A 24,323-nucleotide genomic window follows, 5' to 3' on the forward strand; every position below is an offset into this window, starting at 1 on the left:
TTCGTTGCAGATTCCACTCAATGCCAAATGAAGCTAGTTCTCATTGCGAATGCTATCCACATACCAGAATCCTCACACTCAACTACTACCAAGGCTTTAACCCAATGACAGGTGTAGGCTGGCTCCAAGTCTTCCTAACAACGCCTCCTTGGTCTAGTGAAGCCCGCCCAAAGCCCCTCCCTACCCAATTCCCTACCAGATTTGAAACTCTGAAGTTGGTATTTACACCCACTAGATTGAATTCCTCCGTGAATAACAGGTGCTTTGGGATGGAACCTCATAAGCATATTAGATTTTGCACCACCAATTAAGAATTATGCCAATGTAATTGGAAAAACGGATAGAGTCTGTTAGAAATAAAATTTTGAGGACCATTTCAGGATTTCAAGTTTTGTGAAGAATTAACATAATTTGGGAGTGGAAGATAATTAGTAACTTTTCTCTACCTGTTCAGGAAGTTCAGATGTTGATTGCCATATATGGGTTGTTCTAAGAAATGTGTTCCAGTTTTTAATAAATATCAATTTAAGGAAAGTTTTCTTTGGTTTTAGCTGATACTCCTCTACTACGTTATGAGATCTATGGTAGAGATGGTGAACAGTGCTTTCTTGCCTCAATATTCTTATTCTTAAAAATAATTATCTTTGGAACTTTAAAAATAGATCTCTGTCTGGCGGGGTGGTGCATGCCTATAATCCCAGCTACTTTGGAGGATGAGGCAGGTGGACTGCAAGTTTGATGCCAGCCTCCACAACTTAGTGAGACCCTATCTAAAAGTAAAAAGGGCTAAGAATATAGCTCAGTGGTAGAGTTCCCTGGGTTCCATCATAGTACCACAAAAATAAATAAATAATAAATATATCACCTCTATACTAAAATATATCACCATTAAATTCATGAAGATGCTGTAGAAAGAGGAGAGCGTATTGCAATATATACTTCAGTATATATATATATATATATATATATATATATATATATACTTGCAATATATACTTCAGTGTATATATATATATATATATATATATATATATATATATACTTCAATATATACTTCAATATAAACCAACAATATCTGGTAAACCCAAGGTCATTAGACATCCTGACATCACCTTAAATACATCCTGTTCAAATCAGTTAATCATTTGGAAACTTTCTTTGAGAATGTGGAGGTTCTAGCTATGCTAATTTCTCAAAGTTTTTCCCACTTAGGTATAGAGAATACAGTGGATGACTCCCAGATTCCAAGATGAATGAAGGTGCTAGAGGTAAGAATACTTGAGGAGGGGCTACCTGAGTGATAAATAAAACTTTATCAAAACCACTGGGTTCTGGACTTGATTGTTCCAGTGATTAGTTACTCTAAATAAAAATTAGTTAACTCAGATAAGTAAAAATTATCTAGGTAAAGAGAAGTCCAGGAAGCAGATACTAGATGTTAACAAGGCACCAAATAGGAAACTATAATACGGCTAATGTAACAGGGCCATAATGGATAGAGCATGGATTAAGTGTGGGAAGGAAGTAGATAAGGCTGGAGAGATGATCTAATTTATTATTATGAACACTCCTGGGGTTTTTTTCAGACTTTCTTCATTCCAAGCCATCTTAAAATAATTGGCATGCTTTATTGAGATATAATTTAGATATCATACAGTTCACCTACTTAGAGTGTACAATTCAGTGTTTTAACAAACATATTCTTTACCACCATCAGTTTTAGAACACTTATATAACCCTAAAAAGTAATCTCACTCTTTAGTAGTTACCCCCACATTCCGCCTCCCCAAATGTCCTAGCAGCCACTAATCTACATTCTGTCTCTATGGATTGGCCTATTTTGGACATTTCATACAAATAGATTCTTCCATATGTGATATTTTTTACTGATTTATTTAATTAAGTATGTTTTCAAGATTTATCCATATTGTACATGTATTAGTACTTCATAACTTGGTTGTTGTCAATTGATATTCCATTTTGTAAATATACTACATTTTATTTATCCATTTTTAAGTTGTTGGACTTTTTAGTTGTTTTCACTTCTTGGTTATCATGAAAAGTGCTGTTATGAAAAGTCATGTATAAGTTTTTGTGCAAACCTGTTTTCATTTCTCTTGGTTATATACTTAGGACATGAATGGCTGGGTTATATGATAACCCTACGTTTAACATTTTGAGGAACTGCTAGACTGTTTTTCAAAGGTACTAAACATTTTACATTTCCACCTGCAGTTTATGAGAATTTTAACTGCTCCACATCTGTTTTATTATCCCTATGCAACCCCGCCAGTACATGGAGTGGTATCACACTGTGGTTTTAGTTTGTTTTTCCTTAATAGCTAATGCCATAGAATCTGTAGAATTAGTAGAATCTAGACAAAATTGCTAGGTAGTCTTCTAAATGCTTTACATGTGTTAACTTATTTAATCCTTCAACTTCCCGTGGAAATAGGTACTACTATCCCATTACATAATTGGGAAAATTGAGGTACAGAGTTTTCAATATTATTAAAATAGTAAGTAACAGAGCCAGATTTGAACCCAAGCAATCAAATGACGGCCTTCTTATGAATGTAACTTTGAATGCCATATGGCTTGGGTCTTGGTTTCCAGGTTACTGCCATAAAATTAATACTTGGCCTCATTTTTAATCTGACAAACTATATTTGGATTAATTTTGGTTGGTTACAAAAAAGTTCTCTCAAGCATACTGTTTAACTAGGTTGTTTCCATAAGAACGAAAATCTTCAAGTGGGAAAACAATAATAAAGATTCTCAACATGTACTAATACACCATTATTCCATGAAATTTGGTGCTGGGTGATTGGAATTATTGATACAGGAACTCCACAAGTATATGAATCTTTGAATGAAACAAAATCCATCAGTTAGATTCAGGGGATATGGGGCTAACACCAAATATTCCTGAGGATGACTTTTGTTTTGGAGAAGAAAATATAAACTTAAGAATTTTTTCCTATAATTTTAAAAGGGGAGTTTTATTAAGGCCTAATTGTCATGTGATAAGATACATACATTTAAACTGTATAATTTTTAAAGTTTTAGATGTAAATTCTCAGCATGAACAGGAAAACAAATATATCCTTTGCCTCCAAAAGTGTTCTCATGCCAATTTTTATTTATTTATCCATTTATCTATTTGTTTGTTTATCTTTTCATTTTGTGGTACTGGGGATTAAACCCAAGGGTGCTTTACTACACAGAACTACATCCCTAGCCTTTTTTTTTTTTTTTTTTTTGAAACAGGTCTCACTATGTTGTGGAGAACTGGAACTTGTGATCTTGCTGCCTCAGCTACCTGAGTCCCTGGGATTCCCGATGAGTGCAGTCGCTGGGATAGCAGGTGTGCACCACCATGCCTGGCCATGCCACTTTTCAATCCTGACATACTGCTCTTTCCATTCCTTCTCTCTACTACCCCAGTTACTCCCCCAGCAACCACTAATCTGCTTTGTTACTATATATTAGGTTTTAAAGATTTGTATCTGATTTACTAAACATTATATTAAATAATATAAATCACATCTTAAAGATGTGTTTACTTCAGATTTTTTATTAATAAACTTTTAGAACAGTTTTAGATTTTTTGAAAAATTTGAGCAATAGTACCAGGTGCCCAAATATCTTTGTAGGGTTTCCTGTTATTGGCATCTGTATTAACAAAGCATATGTGTTATAATTAATGAACTAATGTTGGTAAATTGTAATTAATTTACATCCGTAGGATATTCAGATTTCCTTAGTTTTAATTTAAGGTCCATTTTCCTTTCCAGGATCCAATCCAGAACATCACATCTCATTGTCCTCAAGTCTCCTTTTTTTGGCTATAAAAGTTTTTTTTTTTTTTGGACTTTTCCTATATTTCATAACCTTGACAGTCCTGAGAAGTATTATAGAATGACTCTGTAAGTAGTCTGTGGTTCTTTGTTTTGGAGAAGAAAATAAAAAAGTTTAAGTGCCATATTCATTATACCATATTATGGGTATATCCCGTCAATGTGATCTATGACTGTCGGTATTGATCTTAATCACTGGGCTGAAGCAGTGTTTGTCAGGTTACTCCACAGCAGTTATTAATTTTCTCTCCTTTCATACTGTACTCTTTAAAGGAAGTCACAATGAATCACTTAAAAGAGTGTGGGGGAGTAGGTAGCCTTTTCCTCTGGGGTGGAGTAAACTACAAGACTTATTTGGAATTCTGCAAGAAAGATTTATGTTTTCTCCCTGTTTACTGCTTTATTCAGTCTTTTACTTATGCCACTATGGATTCATTTTGTTGCTCAAATTGTTCCAGCTTAGAATATTGGGAGTTCTTATTTGTATCTATAATGGTTTGAACCTTAAATGTCTACCAGAAGTTCACGTGTTGAAGGCTTCATTCCCATCCAGTGGTGTTTTTGAGAGGTGGTGGAAACTTCAGGAGGTGGGGCCCATTGGGAGGAACTAGGTCATTAGTGATGTGCACTTTTCTTCCTGGGTGCCGTGAAGTGAGTAGCTTTGCTCTGCCCCATGCTTTGCACTATGATGTTCTGCCTTGCCACAGAACAATGGAGCCATGAACTGAAACTTCTGAAACTGTAAGCCAAAACGAATCCTTCTAACTTTAAAGTTGATCACCTTAGGCATTTTGTCACAGTGATGGAAAGCTAACCAATATAGAAAATTGGTACTGATAAATGAGGTCATTGTTGTGACTATACCTGATACTGTGGTTCAGAAGACTTTGGAATTGGTTTGTGGGAGGAGTTTGGAAAAGTTTGGAGAAGCAAGCTAGAAAAGTTATAATGCTGTAAGTGGAGTTTAATTAAGTGGGTGATTCTGATGGAGGCTCAGAAGACAAGTGTGATGATAGGAATGGAAAGGTTTCAGATGGAAATGTGAATTCTATTGGGATTTTTAGTAGAGGCCATTCATGTTACATTCTGACAGAGCTTAAAGAACCTGTCTATATTTTGTTGATACTGAGACTTTGTAGGAGTTTGAGTTTAAAGGTGATAAACTAATTAATCCAGTGGAGAACATTTCAAGGCAGCACAGCATACAAACAGTGGCAGAACTATTACTGGCTACATTTAGCAGGTATTCATGAGAATAAGTAAAAAATAAAATTAAAATAAATAAATAAAAATAGTAGAATGAAAATATTTGTAAAACTTTCAGTTTGGCCAGAAAAGGAGCATGTTTAAAGTTGCAGCCAAAGAGAGTGTGGTTGCTGAAGAGACCAATGTCATTAAACAGAAACTATTTTTCGTTTGGTCAATAGGAAAGATGCTTTGAGAGCATCTCCGGAATTAGCAAGACTCCACCCATTACAGGCTCAAGGGTACAAAAGTGTAATCTTGTTTCAAAGACTTTGCTTTGAGAAGGGAACTTGGTGGCACCCTGCTTAGGCAGGGCCACGTAGGGAATTGTTTCCCCAGCATTCTTTCCCCTACCTTCAGCCATACAGGCACTCAGAGGTGGCTTCAGTCATGCTCCAAGCCGACCTGGCTATTTCTCCAGCAGGTGGCAGACCTTGGCATCATCTGTGTGATGCTGTTTTTGCAGGTATACAGAGTTATGAGATCATGAAAGCCTCTACCAATATTTCAAAGAAAAGTAGGAGGCCAGGCAGTATGTGGCAGGGTCAGGGCCTCTGCAAGCATCCCCTGACACAGTGAATTATGAAGCTGTAGGAGTAAAGCCAAAGCTATAATGGATACCCCCAGGATATTGTAGACGCCAGGAATGAGGACTGTCTGCCAAGGCAGGCAGCAAGCACAGCCAACCCAAGAGAGAGGACATGAGGTCTGCAGTTAGAAAGGCCACAGGGGAGGGCTTCCTAAGTCCTTTGGAGTTCATATCATGTCACTGTGTGACCTGGATACGGGAATTGGAGTTACAGAGTTTAATATTTGCTTTGCTGGGTTTTGTTCTTGCTTTGGCCAGTTTTTTTCTTGTTTTCCTATTTCTCTCCTTTGAAATGGGAATGTTTACCTTGCCTTATTGTATCTTTGAAAACTATAACTCTCTGTATTATTTTACGGGGACTCACAGCTAAGAGTATGCTGTAAGTCTCAGAAGAGATTTTGAACTTGGATTTTTGAGCTACACTGGAACTGTTATGAGGATAGGAAATCCTGGAGATAGTTGAATGAGTTTTGCATTTTAGGATCAACGTGAGACTATGAGGGTCATAGGGTCAATGTTATTGTTTGCATCTTGAATGTCCCTCAAAAGTACATATGTTAAATCTTGTTCTCCAGCTAATGGTCCTTTTGAGAGGTAGTGGGAACTATAGGAAGTAGGGCCAAGTTGGTGGTAGTAGGTCTTTAGGTGTATGTCCTAGAAGGGGATAATGGAATCCAAGACACCTCTTCTCCCTCTTTGCTTCCTGACCACCATGAGGTGGAACATCTTTGCTCAGCCACATGCTTTTCACCATGATGTTTTGCTTTGCCACAGGCCCCAAGACAATGAAGAGAACTGTGGAGAACTGGAACTTGTGATCTTGCTGCCTCAGCTATCCTGAAACCATGAACCAAAATAAACATTTTCTCCTTTTAAGTTTATTGGTTCAGTATTTTATCACAGTTGATGGAAAGCTGATTAATACATTACCTGAGTAATAGATACAGACTTCTGTCCAAAGAAGTTTGATTTATTTTATAGAAAAATGGTTTTAAAATGAAGATCTGGGTGCTAAATGTGCTCTACATTTGGTTTTATTTGATATAATTTTGTATAATCCATCACATGCTTTTAAAGATCTGGTTTCATTAATTCAGATTGAGTTTCAGCATATATCAATAGGTCACTCTTTTAAAAAAATATTTTTAATTGTAGATGGAAACAATTCTTTTATTTTATTTATTATTTTTTAGGAGATGCTGAGGATCAAAACCAGTGTTAGGAAGTGTCTACCACTAAGCTACAATCCCAGCCCAAGTTGACTCTTTTAATTGCTGAGTGTTTTAGCCAGCATTTTTTCCTGCAGTGACCAAAAGACCTAAAAAGCAATTTTAAAGGAGATAAGTTTATTTGTCGCTCATGATTTCAGAGGTATCAGTCCACAGACAGCTGACTCCATTTCTCTGGGCCTGAGGTGAGGCAGAACATCAAGATGGAAGATTGTGGGAGAGGAAATGGTCACCAGGAAGCAGAAAGAGGGAGTTCTCATCTCATCAAGGACAAAACATATACCCCAAAGGTACGCCTCATTGACCCACCTCCTCTAGTCACACCCTACATGCATTGTCTCATACCTAATATCTAGATCATAACACTGAGCAATAATCCATAATATAACATGATTTGTTGCTTTATTTATCCATTTCTCTTTGATGAATGTATTAGTTAGCTTTCATCACTTGGACAAAATATCTGAGAAAAATAACTTAGAAAAGAAAAAATTCATTTTGGTTCATGGATTTGGAGTTTTCGGTCCATTGCTCTGAAAACAGAACATCATGGTAAGAAGGGTGGAAACAGAAGGCTGCTGATCTCATGGCATTTAGGATGCAGACAGAGAGAGGTAAGAAGGCACCAGGAACAAGATATATACTTCAAGGACACCCTCTAGTTACTTACTTTCTCCACTGGATCCCATCTCCTATAATTTCCACCACTTCCTAGTAATGCCAATAATTATGAATCCATGAATGAATGAATCCACTGATGATGTCAGAGCCCTCATAATCCAAGGATTTCCCAATAGCTCCACTTTTGAACACTGTTGCACTGGGAACAAAGCCTTCGATACATGAGCCTTTGGGGGCCTTTCCAGATCCTAACCATAACATGGAACATTTGTATTGCTTCCATTTTTTTTTGGTATTACAAATAGAGCTACTATGAAATACATGTATAAGTCTTTGAGTGGACAAATGTTTTAATTTATCCTGGGTTTAAACATTTAGAAATGAAATGTCTGGATAAATTAGTGGGCATTATGGTCTGTATGTTTGTGCTTCACCAAAGATTGAAAGTTAGTGACCAATGGGATGACCTTAGGAGGCGGGGCCATTAGGAGGTAATTAAGTCATGGAGAACACCTAGCCCCTTCCACTACATATACCATTTATAAATGAGAAAGCAGGCCATCTTCTGAAATTGACTCTCTCTCCTTGATGGAGGACTTCCCAGCCTCCTAAACTGTTGTATCTAAGCTACCCAGTTTATGGTATATTGTTACAGCAGCCCAAATGGATGGTAGATGTATCTTTAACTGTCTATTTTCCAAAGTGGTTGTACCATTTTATATTATCACTAGTATGTTAGAGTCCTAATTTTTCCATATCCTGGACAAAAATTTGGTCAGTATTTTTAATTTTACCAATTCTAATATTGTACAGTGTTATCTCACTGGGGTTTTAATTTGGTTAGTTAATTTTTTAAAAATTTCTTACAACTTTAAGAAATGCTATTTGATATTTGCCATTCTAGATTTAGATTGAGGCAACTGTTACATCTTTGCAAAGAAATAATTGTAGGTGAAAGTTGGCACTTTACCACAGAGGAAGGTATACAAAGTTCACTTCTCTAATTTTTACACAGCCTTAGGTTCTTAGTTCAGAGGAAGGTATACAAAGTTCACTTCTCTAATTTTTACACAGCCTTAGTGCCCCATATAACTCTTAGGTTATTCAGGCCCCTTCATGGATATACTGACTAACCCCCAAGGTATGTCTGTTTTTTGCACCATTTGTTCTGGCATAACTATCCCCCAAATATACCTTTTAATACCAACTGTTAAGAGATTTTCTGGCTCCCAGGAATAGGGTTCTTAACAAAATGTGACTTATAGAAAAAAATGCTGCTTATTTTACATAACAAGAAGTCTGGAAGAAAGCAGCTCTTGAACTAGTTACTCAGTGGTTCACTAATGCTCCAAGATTGCACACCCCATCTTTCCAGTTAGCTAGTTTCAGTGGTTTGGGTTTTGTTGCCTTCCTTGTCCCCTAGTGTCCATGCTGGCTACTGAAGCAGCAGGGATTCAAGCCTCAAGTAACTTCATCCAAAGTTAGGAATATACAGTTTCTCTTGGCATTTTTTTTAAATTAGGGACCCAGAAACCAGCTTACTTGACTTCCTATCAAGACTTATTGGCTAGAACTGAGTCATCTGCCCACCATTAAACCAGTTATTCAAAGAAGAATTTGATTAGACTAATCATGATTCATCTCCTGCAGCTGAGTCCACTACTCTGAGTACTGTGCTGCCAATATATGAATAAAATTGGGGTGCAATAAAAAGGAATAGGAGTAGGGAGGTGGATGTTGAGAATTCAGCAGTGTCTAACATCATAGCAGTCTTATATACTTTATAATCCAAATCAGCACTTAAACTAGAAAAGAAATTCAGTGAATTTAATAGCTTTAAAGAAATTCAATGAATTTAATGAGTGAATTTAATAGCTTTCATATTTTTGTAAATGTGGTATTTCCATGCATTTATTCTGATTATTTTTTAACACATAAATACATACTTGAGATTTTACTTTGATGTCCAGAATCTACAGGACATTTTACTACTGAGCAATGATTATCAACTCAATATCCCTTTATGTACCTTGAATTATTCTTCACCTACATGCACTGATCATGCTGGCTATAGCTTTCATTTCTTTAGTTTTGCAGTTAAGCATATAGTTATTCAGAGCTTACACAGAGCTGCATTTGTTATACTTCTATCCCTGAGGCTATATCTACTTAAATGGATCTGGCTTGCATTTTATTATTAAAATATTAATTTTTGATTGTGTAGTCTAGGTTTTTCTCCCTAATGTAACATAGTTTTTAGGGAATGTTCTAAATTACTATTGAAATCCTGTATTTATATGGACTATTTTAGGATGAGAAAAGATTGATAAATATAAATACTAAGCTTAAAAATGTATCATAGTTAATCTCTAGCTGGTATGTTTACTAGGAGTCATAAATATTGTGCTAATGAGTCAAGGTACCATGACATTGAAAAGGAGCATGAAGAGTAAAAACCAGGAGGTAATTTGTTTTTACCACATTCTACAGTCCAAAAACATATATACCAGTATTTACCTTAAAGATTTTATTAATTACATCAATTTCAAATTTACCTATCTAGGAAGGGGGAAAAGAAAAGTACTATTCTGGGAAATTTTGATAAAATAAGTAAGAACAATGGGCATATAAAATAGCTATGTTTTTCTCTAAATACCAGAAATAATTTCTATAAGGTTGAAAAGATAAATAGCAATTGTATAGTTTAATTTTAAGAAGAAATTACAATAAGTTTAAAGTTATATGAAAGATAAAATAAGGCTTATTAGGTTTTTTTCTCCCCATTTATACTATATGTCTATCTCTGACCAAGAGGTCTGTTTCCTCTATGGATATTCCTTTGATTTTAGTGAGACCTGACCCCACCTTCCTTTGCCTTTTTCCTCTCTAGCTTCAACATATGAGAGAAACATACTTCCCTTAACCTTTTGAACATGACTTATTTCACTTAACATAATAATTCCTCTATTTCTATCCATTCTCCTGCAAATGACATAATTTCATTTTTATTTATGGATATATATATATATATATATATATATATATATATATATATATATACACACACACACACACACACACACACATATATAGTATATATAAATTACACACACACACACACACACACATTTTATTTATCCATTCATCTGTTGATGGACACCTAGGCTGGTTCTATAGTTCTGATATTGTGAATTGTGCTGCTACAAACATAGGTGGGTGTGAGTCACTATAGTACAATGACTTTTGATTCTTTAGGGGAAATACTGAAGAATGATAGAGCTGGGTCATACGATGTTTCCATGCCTAGTGTTTTGAGGAATCTGCACACTGACTTCCTTAGTGGTTGTACTGATTTACAATCCCACCAACAGTGTAAAAGTGTTCCTTTTTCTCCACATCCTCTACAGTGTTTATTATTGTTCATATTCTTGATGACTATATTTCTTAAGATAACGAATATTGGGTTACATTAACAGAATATGGTTATCAATGTCAGGAAATTTAACATGGACACAACACTTTATCATATTTAGAATTTTGTCAATTGACCAAGTAATATTCCTTATAACATTTTCTCTTCCAGGTAAGGATTATATATCACATTTAGTTGTCATGTCTCTTTAGTCTCCTTTAATCGGGAATATTTCCTTGGCTCTTCTTAGACTTTTGTGACTTTGGCACTATGAAATATATTAGTCCTTTGAGAAAAAGAACACTCCTCATTTTTGGATAGTCTGCTGTTTCCTTATGATTAGATTCAAGTTAACCATTCCTGGTTTGAACATTGCATATCATATTCTTCTGAAGGCATCACTTTTGGAAGCACACAGCCAACCTGCCCCTCATGACTGATATTAATTTTGAACACTGGGTCAAAGTATATTGTTCAATGTGTCTACTGTGTAGTTGCTATTTTCCCCTTTCAATCTTCACTTTTATGGTTGAAAACTTTTGACTTTCTTATTCCAATTATCTCTTCACCTTTATCAATCAGAAAACTTACTATAATGAAAAACTCCTCTCCTTTCTCCTTTCTCCCTCCCTCCCTCCCTCCCTCCCTCCCTTCCTTCCTTCCTTCCTTCCTTCCTTCCTTCCTTCCGTCCCACCTTCCGTCCTTCCTTCTATCCTTCTCTTCCTTTCCCTATTATCAAGATTGATTCGTCGAATCTTATCATCCCAAATTTTCAATTCTTATTTTTTCAGTAACTGTCTTTAATTCAGTGCTCAAATTAACCTAGATTTGGCCAGTGGGAATCCCTTCACACTGCCTCTTTTGTTGTTTTAACATGCCCCAATCATTTTTAAAAAACTCTTACTTTATAACAATATCAAGTAGGATCATTTTGCGTTTCCTGTCCCAACTGTTGAATCATCCACTTTTTCCTGAGGAAACTTGATTCAGTTTAGTGGAAAATGCAATTAGAATCCTAAACCTAGGCACTCAATGTGTTCCTTGCCACCAGGATTTCGTTTGCTTGTAGGTCTTTTCAAAAGACAGAGTTAAGTAATATATGTGAACTTGTCTGTGTGTGTGTGTGTGTGTGTGTGTCTGCATGTGTGTGTATACAATCCGTTATACACGTAAGTTTTCTTAGATATGTATGTATAATATACTAAAGATCTAATTTTCTATTTATGAAGGTACAAGAAATCATGAGTTATTACTGACCTTTCCAGAAAATTCTCCCCCCAATATTTCCATAGTTGCATTAGAGTTATACAAATGATGGAATTTATTGTTGCATATATGTACATGCACACGATATGACAATATATTTTATCCAACATTATCCCTAAAATTCTTGGTAATTTTTTTAATATATAGAATATGAAAACTATTAACATGCTTCTGAGTAATATTACTATGTTTAGTTTTTCACTTCTGTGGCAAAATATCTATGAAAAACAACTTAAAGGAGGAAAGATTTATTGTGGCTCACAGTTTCAGAAGGTTCAGTTCATGCTCAGCTGGCTCCATTGTTTCTGGGATTGTGGTGAGGCAGTACATCATGGTGGAAGTCAGTGGCAGAGCAAACCTGCTCATCTCATGGTGACCAGGAAGCAGAGAGTAAGAGAAGAAAGAAGGGGACAGTGATAAGATCTAGTCCTCATGTGTGCCCCCAAGAACTGCACCCCACATCCTACAGTTTCCACCACCTCCCAATAATGTCACCAAATTATTAATCTGTCAGTGGATTAACTTGCTGACATGTTCAGCGCCCTCATGATCCAGTCACTTCCCAAGAGCCCTACCTCTGACCATTGCTTCATTGTAGATCAAGCTTTCAACATGTGAATCTAGAGTCACTTGATATCCAGACCATAACAACTACAAAAAAGACTCTACCCACAGGAGTGTCATGTTGCTCCATGTCCCTTTCATTCCCCCCAATTTTATTAATTTATTGTTTAACTTTTCCTCCTTTTTGTCAACATAAGAAGATATATTTGCCTTTTAAAATTTCTCATTTCCCATATGAATGCTGTGTCTCTTTTCACTTTCTATATCCCCAAAATAATTTTGTATCAATTTATTGACAATTTTCTCATTCATATTTCCAATTGCATAGTACTCCATTCTGTGAATAAAAATTGTACTTTATTAAAACAATATCCATTATCTAGACATTTAAGTAGCTCCTAGTATTTTAAAATTATAAACGTTTTGCAATGTAAAATTTTAAATTGCTTTCTAATGTTTTGCAAGATTGAGTTACCTAGTGCATGTGTGTTTTAATATACTTAGAGATGCACATTTAACTTAAATTCAAGAAATGGGGTTGCTAGGTACAAATGACACATGATTACAGAGTTTCATTAGTACTCAGTTCCCCTCTATGGAGGCTGAGGCAGTAAGATGGCAAATTCAAGACCAGCCTCGGTAACAGTGAGACCCTATGTCTAAAAATATAAAAAGGGGATGTAGCTCAGTGTTAAAGAACCCTGGGCTCAATTCCCAGTACAAAACTTTAAAAGAAAGAAGAAAAGAAAAGGAAAAGTGTCTTGAAGTTTAAGATTCATTAGTTTCACAGTAATGTATACTATACTTCCAAAATACAAATTTACCTTCCAATTGAGGTATGTTCCCTGTGATTTTTAACACTCAGTTCTTTTATTAAAGTTGCAGATCGTACAATTAATAGCATTTTAGAATTAAAACTTGCTTTCTCTCTTTAAAGAGCTTTCTAAAGCTTTAATCTCATTACTCCAACCCCACCTCCATCTAATGTTCAGAGTAGCCTTCCCAAATCAGAGCTTCTATGTCATGTTCCATTCAAAAACTTTCTATGCCATCCCCACTATCTTTGGACCTGAGGATGAATCACATAATCTGGCATTCAAAGCCCATTATTGAAAACTGGAAGGAAGATTAAAAGAAAGTCTCTTCCATAGGAGTTGTATCACTTTGTACTTCTACCAGTAGTACAAAAGAGTGCTTCTTTCCTTACAGCTTCATTGACAGACTGATGACTGTCACAATCTTCATCAATAGAGCTGTTGACGTTTTTGTCGGTCTGATATTTGAGATATGTTTTTCTATTTTAATATTTTCATATACTATTGAACATTTTTTATCTATTTTTATAAATTACCTATTCATGTTTTTTACCCATTTATTTGTGTCTATATGTCTATTACCCTTTATTTGTGTTATATTTTGGAAACATTTTTCTGCTAAATTTTCATTTATATTCCAAATATGCTAATGGCATTTCTTGTCATGAAAGATCATTTACAAAAATTCTATGGACTCAGGATATAGCTTTGTGGTATAGCAAAAAGGCCTGTGTTTGATCCTCAGTTGCAAAAGAAATGAAAAAAAAATGTACAGTTCAAATTTATCAATTTTTGAAATTATATTGGAATTTAAGTTATAACTCCAAGTCTTTTTCTTTTTTAATTATGCATTAAAATTATACATAATAGTGGGATTCATTAGTCTATATTCATACATGCACATAATTTGATCAATTTTATTCCCCAGTACCTTCCTTTTCCTTCCTTTCTTCCCTCCTTCTGAGCCACTTGTTAAATTCCACTGATCTCTCTTCTATTATTGTTATTTTTATCCCTAATTACTGATGTGTGTGTGTGTGTGTGTGTGTGTGTATGACTCATTGTGGCAGGCATAGGCATACATGGACATAGCATAATATGGTAGAATTTGTTCCTTAGTACTTCCCCATGACCCCTGTATCCCCCATTCAATCCCCTTTCTCAGCTCCATTGGTCTTCCTTCTATTTTTGTGATTCCCCCCTTAAAATTCTTCTCTGTCTTTTCTCTCTCGCATATATGAGAAGAGAAAAAACCTCCTTGTCCCTTACTTTCTAAGTCTGGCTTCTTTCTTTCATCTAGCTTGATGTTCTCCAGCTCTATTTGTTTATCAGCAGATGACATAATTTCATTCTTTTTACGGTTGAGTAAAACTCCATGTATATACACACTACATTTTCATTATCCATTTGTCTAGGATAGGCATCTAGGCTGGTTTCATAACTTGGCTATTGTAAATTGTGGTGCTATAAATGTTGGTATGCCTGTATCACTATGGTATGCTGATTTTAGTTCTTTTGGATAAATACCTAAGAGTGGAACAGCTGGATCATATGATAATTCTATTCCTAGTCTTTTGAGGAATCTCCATTATGCTACAAAGCCTTTTTCTACACTAAAATTATAAATGATTTTATACCCTATTTTGTCCAGTATCTGTGTAATTTTTCAAAAAATTTAGATCTTAATTCATTTGGAGCTTATTATTTTTCATGTTATGAAGAGTGAATCTAAATTTGTTTTTCAAATGATTTTCTTGTTGTCCCAATGACAATAATTACAAAGTCTAACATTACTCTCTTTGATCTGAGATACCATCCTTATCTATTAGACTTCAATGTCATTGGTTTACTTTCCTATTCTCTTCCATTGGTCTTTCTATTCATATACCAACCTCACATGTTTTAATTATAAAGACTTTGTAATATGATTAAATATCTTTTAAAGCTAGAACCTCCTCATAACTCTACCTTTTAGTGTTTTACTATCTTGCTTATTTTTGCATATGAATGTTAGTAGTTTTATCAAAAACATCATTGGCATTTTTCTGGAATTGCAATAATTTGTCATTATTTAATAATATATTAATTAATTGATATATAATGACTACATTAAAAATTAATTTAGAAGAAATATTGATGATACTGAGAAGTTCTTACCAAGAAAACAGTATGTCTTTACATTTATAAAGTCTACATGTATGTCTTTTACAAATGCTTTTTAGTTTTCTTCAGATAGTTTTGAGCATTTCTTTTTAACTTTATTTCTAAGTGATGTTTTCTCTTGCTTTTGTAAGTGGAATTTTCTTTTCCTTTATATTTTGTAGTGGCTATTATTGGTATATATCAAATTTTATCTCATTGCTTCAGATGTAGAACACCTATAAAACAAACAGAGTACTAAAGAGTATATAATATGTAATATAATTATATAATGTATAATTATATAATAATATACATAATAATAATTAATGTAATAACATATATAAGTTCCAGATTATAATTTACAACTTATTTTAATGCACTTGTGTCAATTTTCTTGAAATATTCACAAAATTGAAAACTTTGGATCTAATGGATTTTGATATTTGAATATTAATTTTATAGTCTATTGATTTGAAATTCTATTGTTTGAATCAGTAGGGCTTACCATCATATCATCTATATATAAAGATTGCTTTATTTCTTCTTGTGTTTCTGTTTTATGTGGTCTAAATGCATAGACTTATATCTGTAGTATTATAAGTATAGAATAGATAGTAGATATTCTTGTCTTATTTCTGAAGTTACTTGGAATTCCTGCAATGTTTCCTCATTAGACATAATGCAGTTTTAGGATTGTAAGATCTATATCTATATCCATATATTACATATTTAATTGAACAGTAATAGATTCTTTTCAATAGATTTTAATGGATTATAAATTTGAATTTATCCAAGGGATTTTTTTTGTGTGTGTGTGGGGGAGGTGTACATGGTAATAGACATTGAACCCAGGGCCTTGAGCATACTAAAACAAGATCTCTCCCAAGGAGCTATATCTCCAGCCCTGTGATTTTATTTTGAGACAGGATATCCCTTAGTTGTTGAGGCTGGTCTAGAATTTCCTCCTACCTCAACCACCCAAGTAGCTGGGATTACAGGTGTGCACCACTTCACCTGGTTTATCCAAGGTTTTCTTCCCTTTAGACTTAGTTTTAATTTATGAAGAAAACATTTTGTCCATTTTCTACTTTTTTTTCCACTTGAGTTTTACAAGTTCTTGATCCAACTACTCCTATTGTTTCATCACAACCCACTATTGCCTGACAATCTTTTACCTGAGTCCTTGTACTTTTACTTTTCAGTTTTCCTTCAGAATAGTGATTATTTAATTATTTTTTCTAAGAAGTACTTTCATCTGATTAATGACAACACTATCTGGTGTTTTTTGTTTGTTTGTTTGTTTGTTTGTTTTTAAACTAGGAATGTTCTATTGCTCTTTTCCCATTTTTAAAACACAGAATTGTTGTGTACATGTTGTTTTTTTTTGTTGTTGTTTCTTATACTTAACCAACTTTTTCTGGGCCAACTTTTCACAAAAGACTTATGTTGTGGAACAAGGGAAAACCAAGGTAACCTGCCCTTCAAGAAGTAGAGAGACATAGCGTCACAGAGCTCTCTCTTTCCTTGAATACAACCTGGTTCAGTGGAGATTCTACTGCTATATCTAAACTTCTGAAGGTTCTGTTTTGCCCTTGTCCCCAATGAACAGAACCTGCTTTCAAAACAAGGAAAGCCTCCTTAAATTTAGAACATGTGTTTTTGATGATTTTATGTTCTACGATCACTGGGTAACTTCCAGGCCCCCTCTCTGCTTCCCACTGTGTCCCTGATCCTTGCTCATTTCCGAAGGAAGAATGGTACTACTCACATTTAGAATGGGAGCTCTCTCTGCCTTATGTTCAGTTGCTGTGGCTTTTGAGGTCTGTTGCATCAGTTTTCCACAACTCTTCTCCCCCTTCCCCTTGACTCTGATACACTTGATTAAAATTTTCCTAAAGACTTTGCTACCAATATTGCTGTGGACCAACATTTGCACAAAATCTCTACTTTGGAGGTGTTTTCTCTGCCTGCTGCCTTTGTTTTAAATTTAATGAACTCTCTTCTTTATTCTCCTTATATCCATGTGTCTTCCTGGAGAAGTGAAATGGTTCTTAACTGTAAGAAAATTATTCGTAAGCTGTAAGAAAATTCTTACTGGAATTTGAAGCCTATTTTATAAGCTTTTCTCTGTTTTACTTGTTACATGACTCTGGACTAGTTATTTAAACTCACTTTAATACAGTTTACTTATTTCCAAAATAGATAAACTAATATCTTGTAACATTGATAGAGAAACAATTTGAGATACTAATCTTGATATAATATCTGGTATATGGTAGATATTTGATATGGACTGAATTCTGTCTTTCCCAGATTCATATATTGAAGCCCTCACTCCTGATGTGACTGTATTTGGAGATAAATCGTTTAAGAAGTTGGTCAGATCAAACAGAGCGGCAATCTGATAGAACTGGGTTCCTTGAAGAAGAAACATCTCTCTCTCTCTCTCCCCTCTTTCCTCTGCCCCCTCCATGATTGAGGAAAGGCTGTGAGGACACATTAAGAAGATAGCCATCTAGATATAAGCCAGGGAGAGAGGCCTCATAAGAAATCAAGAAATCAACTCTGACACCTTGATCTTGGCTTTCCTCCAAGAACTGTGAGAAAAATAAATATTTGTTGTTTTACCACCCTGTCCAGTGTATCTTGTTATGGAAACCCATGAAAATTAGTACATTGCTCATTATATTTTAACTGATAATAACAATAACTGGTGGTGGTGATGATGATGATGATGATGATGATGATGATGATGATGATGATCCTAGAAGTCCAGGTCTATGGATACTTACTAATAGGGAATTGTAAAATCAGGTTTGAATTGGCACAGTTTTTAGCAAGAAAATTATATTTTTTTTCACTTGGCTCTTTTCCCATTGATTTTCATTAACTGGATTTAGAAATAGTGTCTTTTATTTGGTAAATAATCATATATATGACTAATAATTAATATTTGTAGTTATTATCATACATTAGTATAACCATTAAGCATATTACTAGGAATGTCCAATTAATTTCATTATATGCTTGATTATAGTACTCAATTTAACCAGCTTATGTTATCTCTCTTGGCTGAATTCCAATTGTGATATATTCCTTTGTAGAATAAAGTACAAAATCAATTAATATAAATGCCTACCTTTATCATGACTTGCTTTTTGTGGTCCTTTTTTCCTTTGAATCCACAGTTTATTATTTGGATACCTGAACTGATAAAAATCATTTTTTTCTTTCACACTGGTATGTCTTTCTTTTGTTATTTGTATATGACAGCAGAATGCATTACAGTTCTTATTTCACATATAAAGCACAATTTTTCATATCTCTGATTGTATACACAGTATATTCACACCAATTCATGTCTTCATATCTGTACTTTGGATAATAATGATCAGAACATTACACCATCATTTATAACCCCGTGCTCCCTCCCTTCCCCTCCAACCCCTCTGCCCTATTCCTCCCATGCTCCCTCTCTCTATCTCACTATGGATCAGCCTCCTTATATCAAAGAAAACATTCGGCATTTGATTTTTTGGGATTGGCTAACTTCTCTGGCATTATTTTCTCTAACTCCATCCATTTACCTGCAAATGCTATGATTTTAGTCTCTTTTATTGCTGAGTAATATTCCATTGCATATAAATGCCACATTTTTTTATCCATTCATCTATTGAAGGGCATCTAGTTTGGTTTCACAGTTTAGCTATTTTGAATTGTGCTGATATAAACATTGATGTGGCTGTGTCCCTGTAGTATGCTGTTTTTAAGTCCTTTGGGTATAGACTGAGGAGAGGGATAGCTGGGTCAAATGGTGGTTTCATTCCCAATTTTCCAAGAAATCTCCATACTGCTTTCCATATTGGCTGCACCAATTTGCAGTCCCACCAGCAGTGTATAAGTGTACCTTTGTCCCCACATCCTCACCAACACTAAACACTGGCCAGAACAATTATACAGATGGAAGAAATTAAAGGGATACACACAGGAAAAGAAGAACTCAAATTGGCACTATTTGGTGATGATATAATTCTATACCTAGAGGACTCTAGAAGTTCCACCAGAAAACTTCACAACTAGTAAATGAATTCAGCAAAGTAGCAGGATATAAAATTAACACCCATAATTCAAAGGCATTTCTGTTTATCAATGACAAATCCTTAGAAAGGGAAATGAGGAAAACTACCCCATTTACAAGAGCCTCAAAAAATAAATAAATAAAATATTTGGGAATCAACTTAATGAAAGAAGTGAAAGATCTATGTAATGAAAATTACAGAAACCTAAAGAAAGAAATCAAAGAAGACCTTAGAAGATGGAAAGATCTACCTTGCTCTTAGATGGACAGAATTAATATTATCAAAATGACCATACTTCCAAAAGCACTATACAGATTTAATGCAATTCCAATTAAAATACCAATGACATTCCTCATAGAAAGAAAAAGCAGTAATGAAATTCATCTGGAAAAATAAGAGACCCAGAATAGCTAAAGCAATCCTTTGCAGGAAGAGTGAAGCAGGTGGCATCACTATACCAGACCTTAAACTATACTACAGAGCAATAGTAACAAAAACATCATGGTATTGACACCCAAACAGACTGTTAGACCAAGGTACAGAATAGAGGGCACAGAGACTAACCAACAAAACTACAATTATCTTATATTAGACAAAGGTGCCAAAAACATTCATTGGAGAAAAGATAGTCTCTTCAACAAATGGTGCTGGGAAAACTGGAAACCCATATGCAACAAAATGAAATTAAACTCCTATCTCTCACCATGCACAATACTCAACTCAAAATGGATCAAGGACCTAGAAATATAACCTAGAAATAGACCCTGCGTCTAATAGAAGAAAAAGTAGGCCCTAATCTCCATCATGTGGGATTAGACCCCAACTTCCTTTATAAGACTCCTGTCACACTGGTATGTCTTTCAATCTGCTTTTTTGCCAAAACATTCACAATGGTTTTCAAATTTATTTGCTTGTTTTCAGTCATTCTTTCCTCTTGTGCCATTTCTCAAATGATTTGGAAGTTGTTCTATATTTGAAATGTTTTTTTGAATTTTTGTTGATATACAATTCTAATTTAAGGCATCAGAAAATCTACACAATTCCATTGGTGTCTTATTTTAAATAGAATTATCATTGCTTTTACTGAAAGCCTAGGTCAAATATGACTTCTTCTGTGAAGTCTTTGTAGACTCTTCCACATATAAAGCACGTATAAATTGTGCTTTATATGTGCAATTATAGAAATTTATTTCTGTCATAGCACTTTCCATATTGTGTTGTATTTTGTGCACAGCACAAAACATATGCTAGATAATTTAATGAACAAATATGCATCTAATTAGAGTCTATGTTTCTTGGGAATACAGATGATCTTTTTATACCCTTAGAACCTAGAATTTCTCTTACTGTCAAAGATCATACTTTATATGCTGTTAATTATTTTAAACTTACATTTAATGACTCAGAATAGGGTCTATGTTGGTGACAATTTCATGTACAGTTGAGAAGAATGCATATCCTACTGAATGCAAAGTCTATAATATTTTAGTTGGCTGGTGGTGTTATTCAGTTCTTCAATATCCTTGTTCATTTTCTATCTATTTCTATTGGTTATTGAGGGAGGAGAGTTGTAGTCTCCAACTATTTTGCACATTTGTCCATTTTTTCCCAGTCTCTTATTTACTTGCTTCATATATTTGCAAGCACTGTTCTTAAGTACAGTTATAATTTGGATTTTGTGTGTTCCTCAAGGTTCATATGCTAATGGTTTGGTTCCCAGCCTGAAGCACTATTGTGAGGTGGTGGAACCTTTAAGGGGTGGAGTCTAGTAGAAGGAAGTTAGGTCATTGGGAGCATACCCTTGAAAGATCCTGGCCCTTACTTTCTTTTTCTATTTTTGCTTTCCAGCTTCTATGAAATGAGTATGTTTCCTCTGCCAAGTGCTTCTGCCATTACATACTGCTTCAACACAGGGGAAAAAGCAATGGGACCAGGCAAACATAAATTAAAACCTCTGAAACCATAAGCCAAAATAAGCTTTTCTTTCTTTAAGTTGATTTTCTCAGGTATTTTGTTACAGTGATGGAAATCTAGCATAAGTGCATAAACATGTATTTTTGTTATATTTTCTTGTTGAAATTATCCCTTTACTACTGTGTAATTTTATTCTTATTCTGGTAATTTTCTTAAGTCTTAGGCCATTAACATTAACATACATATTTAGGACTTTTTTTTAAAATAATGAGTGTTATTTTATTATCCAATCTGGAAATTTTTTCCTCAATTGGAGCATTTAATCCATTAATGGATAGAGTAGCTATTGATATACGCCATGGACTGAATGACTAAATCCACCCCTATCAAATTTATCTTTTTTTAGGACTCTTTTGTAGTTTCATGTTTTTTTTTCTATTCTTTTGCTTTTAATGTACCTATGTAATTACACTGGAAGAAAGTTTCATATAGAGAGTGTATTTTGGGGACTTTTGTTTTATGATTCTGAAAATTTCTATATTTGTATTTGTGTTTTTAGACAATTTATACTTATACTTGAGTTCACATCTACCATTTTGTTATTTTATATCTGATTGATTCATTTTCTATTTTGATTCTGTTTCCATTTTCTTTCTTCTTGTTAAGCGCAGAAGATCATAGACAGGTCTATCTGGTCATTTTCCTCATCTCCTCTCTCCAAGATCTGCTCTGTATTGTACTTGGCAGTTCCTGGAGCACTGCCTAGAGATAGACTTAACAAACCAGTCCCCCACACTGCAAAGCAGATGCACATTCCACAATTCTGAGCCAAGGCTATCTGATCAGAGGGCGAGTTTCCCCACTGCTACTATCTGAATATTTCTATATAACCAAACTTCTTTTGCTGAAACCTCATCCCCAATGTCACATACTGGGATCTGGGCCCTTGGGCAGGTGATTAGGTCTTGGAAGCAGAGTCCTCATGAGTGGGTTTAGTACCCTTTTAAAAGAGACCCAAGAGATTCCTTCTTCCTTCCACTGTGTGAAAACACAGGGAGAAGGTGGTTTCATCTATGAACAGGAAACAGATCCTCACTGAATGTGAATCTTCTACTTCCTTCATCCTGCACCACTCTATCAGCCTATCAGCCTCTCTAACCATGAAAAATAATTTCTGCTATTTGCCCACCATCTAATGTTTTGGTTTTTTTTTCTATATAGCAGTCTGAATAGACTAAGTCACCCTCCCTATTGGTGCCTGATATAACTGTCACCATAGTCACAGGTTTGTCTTGAGTCTGAGGTATAGGAGATTGAAGAAAAAAGAGAAAAAGATTAATAAAAGATTTCCCCACTCTCTCAGTGTTTGGAATCTGCTTTTCTGCACCTTAATCTAGCACTAGAGGATTTTCCTGGAGCTCTCTCTGTATCCAGTCCCCTACTCGAAGAGTAATAATGAACATTTTACCCAAACACATTCAAAGAGAATATGTGCTCCCTAAATATATATCAAATATATAAATCTAGACAAATATGTATGTGTGTGTACACATACATAATATTATTTTGAAGCAAGACTTCTTGTCATGTGTCATTTTATTTTCTGAATTTATACTATTGGTTTAATTAGATTTTACAGGTGCTTACAAGTTAATAATGTCAAATGAAGCAGAGAAACCTCCTAAGATAAAGGCTGATTTTTTTTTTCATTGAGTTAAGTATGTGAAAAAATTTTGTGGCTTAGGTGATAACAGTTTTATCAAATTGAAGTGACAGGGCTGTTATGGAAGTGAGTTGAGGAATGAAGGGTAGGTTAGAGTGTGTGGGAAATGTGTCCTCAGTTCTCTGAGCCCCTTTGGAAAGCATTAAATTGTCTCTTCTTGTTTAGAAAAACAAGAAGGAGAAAAGGCCCTGGAGCAAAGCTCCTGTTCTATACTATCTGCACTTAGCACAGGGCCAAGCAAATAGTAGGCATTTAGCATCTATTCCCCAAAGGAGGAAGGAGGAATAGTTGACTCTTTCAAGAGTTTTAATGGAAAAGGAGAGAAAGCAGTAATAACTACAAGGCCAAGGAAAGGTTTAATTTTTCTCATTGAAGAGAGAAACTTGAAAACATGCATAGGTTGAAGGAAAAGAGCCTATAGAAATGGGAGAGACTAAGATACAAAAGGAAAAGGGAAGAAGGCCCTGGAGATATATGAAGAAGGTGGAGTTGAAACCATAAGTGAAGGAATAGGTTTGGATCAAGAGTGAGCCCTCTAAGATTAAAAAAGGAGGCAAGAACAGCATCACTCAAAGATCAGTTGATACATGTACTGAACATAGTATGTGCTCAGGACTTTGTGTTTAGCCAGCTTTTTCATTGCTGTGACCAAAAGACCTGACAAGAAAATTTTAGAGGAGGAAAAGTTTATTTGGTGCTTATAGTTTCAGAGGTCTCAATCCATGAATGTCTGGCTCCATCACTCTGAGTCAGAGGTGAGGAAAGAACATCATGGTGGAAGAGCATGACATAGGAAAGTGGCTTAGGACATGACACCAGGAAGCAGAATGAGATACTGCAGACAAGAGACAGCATATAAACCCC

General features: G+C 34.9%; 1 long non-coding RNA gene across 1 annotated transcript; it reads left to right on the forward strand.

The window, feature by feature from the left end:
- The first annotated feature begins 1,073 nt into the window (after positions 1–1,073).
- LOC139706903 (uncharacterized) lies at positions 1,074–18,945 on the forward strand. Its single transcript, XR_011708596.1, has 5 exons — positions 1,074–1,268; positions 3,271–3,367; positions 3,798–3,929; positions 7,064–7,213; positions 18,057–18,945. It is a non-coding gene; the product is annotated as an uncharacterized lncRNA (long non-coding RNA).
- The last annotated feature ends 5,378 nt before the right edge of the window (positions 18,946–24,323 follow it).

Source organism: Marmota flaviventris, chromosome 9, assembly GCF_047511675.1.
Source record: "Marmota flaviventris isolate mMarFla1 chromosome 9, mMarFla1.hap1, whole genome shotgun sequence".
Taxonomy (NCBI): domain Eukaryota; kingdom Metazoa; phylum Chordata; class Mammalia; order Rodentia; family Sciuridae; genus Marmota; species Marmota flaviventris.